Consider the following 3,767-nt stretch of genomic DNA (forward strand, 5'->3'; position numbering starts at 1 on the left):
CAGAAGACAGACTTACAAGCTTTGTATGGTGGTATTTCTGGCTATTCCTTTCTCTCCCCCTCCAGTGTCTATTTTATAGTGGTATGCCAGGGAAACCAAGATTCAACAGACATAGGCTGTCTGCATCTTTTTGCTATTGTAAATAGTGCTGCTATCTACTCGTGTTATGGCTTGTATTTCTTGTGAGTAAATACCAAGTAGAGAAATTGCTGGATCATAAGGTATTACTATTTCCAACCTTCTGAGGACGTGCTTCCCAGAGTGGTTGGACCATTTTGCAATCCCAACAACAATGAAGGAGGGTCCCAGTCTCTCTTCATCCTCACCAGTGTTTATTGCCCTCTACTTTTTTGATCTTTGCTGTTATTGCTGGTGTAGGATGATATCTCATTGTTGTTTTGATTTGCATCTCTCTAATGGCTAGTGATTGCGAACATTTCTTCATATATTTGTTGGTTGCCTGGATTTCTTCCTTGGTGAAATGTCTGTTCATGTCCTGTGTCCATTTTTTAATTGGGTTATTTGTCTTTTACTTGTAAAGGTGTTGTAGTTTCCTGTGTATTTTAAATATGAGCCCCTTGTCTGATGTGTCATTGCAAAAGATTTTTTTCCCATTCTGTGGGTTACCTTTTTACTCTTCTGGTGAAGTCTTTTGATGCACATAAGTTTTAATGTTTAGTATGTCCCAATCATCTATTTTGTCTACTTTTGTTTGTGTAATTTTCAAAATGTTTTGTAGTTTGTGTATTCCCTGAATTAGAGCCCTCACATTTGTCCCTATTTTTTCACTGATGACCTTCATAATTTTGGGATTTATATTTTCGTCTTTAATCCATGCTGAGTTCATTTTTGCATAGGGCATGAGGTAAAGGTCTTGTTTCAATCTTTTGCATATCACTTTCCAGTTCTGCCAGTACTATATGTTAAAGAGACTAACTCCTCCCCATGCAATATACCTAGGCACTTTGTCGAAAATCAGTTGGCTGTATGTGGATGGATTAATTTCTGGATTCTCCATTCTGTTCCATTGATCAATGTATCTTTCATTGTACCAGTACCAGGCTGTTTTGACCACTGTAGTATATTTTGAAATTGGGGAGTGAGGGGCCTCCAACCTTGTTTTTCTTAAGCAATGCTTTGCTTATCCTGGGTTGCTTTCCTTTCCACATTGCAATTGTTGTTTCCATCTCTTTGAAGAATGTTGTTAGAATCTGGATTGGGATTGTGTTTTATGTGTAAATTGCTTTGGGTAGTATTGACATTTTCATGATGTTGAGTCTTCCTATATAGGAACATGGTATGTTCTTCCACTTCTGTAAGTCTCTTTTGGTTTCTTGTAGTAGTGTTTTGTAATTTTCTTTGTATAGGTCCTTTGTTTTTCTGGTTACGTTTATTTCTAGATATTTCACCCTTTGGGTGGCTATTGGAAATGGTATTCCTTGCCTAATGTCCTTTTCAGCGCTGTCATTGTTACTATAGAGGAATCCAACTGATTTTTGTATGTTGTTCTTATATCCTGCGACTTTGTTGAATCTTCCAATGATGTCTAGTAGCTTTTTTACTGAGGCTTTGGAGTTTTCTATGTATAGCATCATATCATCTGCAAAAAGAGTTTTATTTTCTCTTTTGCCAATTTGGATGCTTTTAATTTCTCTTCCTTGCCATATAGCTCTGGCTAATACTTCCAGAACAATATTGAATAGGAGCAGTGACAAAGAGCATCCTTGTCTGGTTCCTGTTCACAGAAGGAAGACTTTCAGTTTCTCTCCATTGAGAGTGATGTAGGCTGTTGGTTTTGTATATATGCTCTTGATTATGTTGAGGAGTTTCCCTTCAATTCCTACTTTCTTGAGTATTTTTATCAGGAATGGATGTTGGATTTTGTCAAATGCCTTTTCTGTGTCAATCGATATGGTCATGTGGTTCTTTTCCTTTTTCTTATTTATATGGTGGATTACATTGATTATTTTTCTGATGTTGAACCATCCTTGCACACCTTTTATGAAACCCACTTGGTCATGATGTATTATTTTTTTGATGCGCTGTTGGATTCTGATGGCTAGGATTATGTTGATATTTTTTGTGTCTATGATCATGAGGGATATTGGTCTATAATTTACTTTCTTAGTGACGTCCTTCCCTGATTTTGGTATGAGGGTTATGCTTGCTTCATAAAATGTGTTAAGAAGTTTTCTATTCTCTTATATGTTCTGGAATAATTTTAGTAGAATTGGTGACAGCTCTACCCTGAATGTTTGGTAGAACTCACCTGTGAAGCCCTCTGGGCCTGGACTTCTTTTGCTTGGGAGCTTTTGGATGACCTGATGAATTTCTTCTTTTGTAATGGGTCTGTTCAAGTCTTACTTCACTCTGTGTAAGTTTAGATAGGTTGTGTTTTTCTAAAAATGTATCCATCTCTTCTAAGTTTTCAAATTTGTTGGAGTACAACTTTTCATAGTATTCTGTTATTATCCTTTTGATTTCGATTGGTTCCATTGTGACATCACACATGTGGTTTCGGATGTGAGTTATTTGTGTTCTCCCTCTTTTCTTTTGTTAGTTTTGCCAATAGTTTGTCAATGTTATTAATCCTTTCAAAGAACCAGCTTCTTGTTCTGTTGATTCTTTCTATAGTTTTTCTGTTTTCCATCTCATTTATTTCTGCTCTTTATTATTTCTTTTTTTTTTGGGAACTGTAGGTTCCCTCTGTTGGTCTGTTTCTACTTGTTGGAAATTCTGTGTTAATTTTGGTTCTTTCTTCTTTTTGGATGTGCTCATTTATCACAATAAATTGTCCTCTCAGTACGGCTTTTGCCGTGTCCTAAAGATTTTGTTATGTCATGTTTTCATTCTCATTTGTTTCTAAGAAATTTGTGAATTCACTTTTAATTTCTTCTTTTACCCAGTCACTTTTCAGCAGAGTGTTATTCAGTTTCCATGTATTTGACTTTTTTCCTTGGTCTTCTTATTGTTGATTTCTAGTTTTATAGCATTGTGGTCTGAAAAGATGCTTTGTAGTATTTTGATGTTTGTAAATTTATGGAGTCTTACTTTGGGACCTAATACATGGTCATTTCTGGAGCATGTTCCATGTCCACTGGAGAAGAATGTATATTGTGCTGTTGTTGGGTTCAATACTCTGTACAAATCTATGAGGTCAAGTTGGTTGATTGTGTTGCTTAGTTCCTCTGTAACTTTGTTGAGTTTCTTTCTGCTTGTTCTGTCCCTTTTTGAAAGTGGCATATTAAAATCTCCACTATAATTATAGATTTATCTATTGCTTTCTTCAATTCTAGTAAGGTTTGCTTCATGTATCTGGGTGTACTTTCATTGGGAACATAGATATTTATTATGGTTATGTCGTCCTGCTCAATTTATACTTTGATCATGAGATAGTGTCCTTCTTTATCTCTTATGTCTTAAAGTTTACTTTATTGGAGATTAGTATTGCCACCCCTGCTTGTTTATAGTTGCAGTTAACTTGGTGTATTTTTTTCCAACTTTTAACTTTTAGTCTGTTTTTGTCTTTGTGTGTAAGGTGTGTCTCTTGCAGGCAGCATATTAAAGGGTTTTGTTTTCTTATCCATTCTGCCACTCTCTGTTTCTTCACTGGTGCATTTAATCCATTGACATTCAATGTAATTATCGATAGGTATGAATTAATTACTGCCATGAATTAATTACGGAATACCGGGTCAAGAGGACTCATGAGTTGGTGTTGGAACTCTGTAACAAATATAAAGGTATGTTTGGAGGTTTGGAGGGTT

This window comes from Chrysochloris asiatica, unplaced genomic scaffold, assembly GCF_000296735.1.
Source record: "Chrysochloris asiatica unplaced genomic scaffold, ChrAsi1.0 scaffold00418, whole genome shotgun sequence".
Classification (NCBI taxonomy): Eukaryota; Metazoa; Chordata; class Mammalia; order Afrosoricida; family Chrysochloridae; genus Chrysochloris; species Chrysochloris asiatica.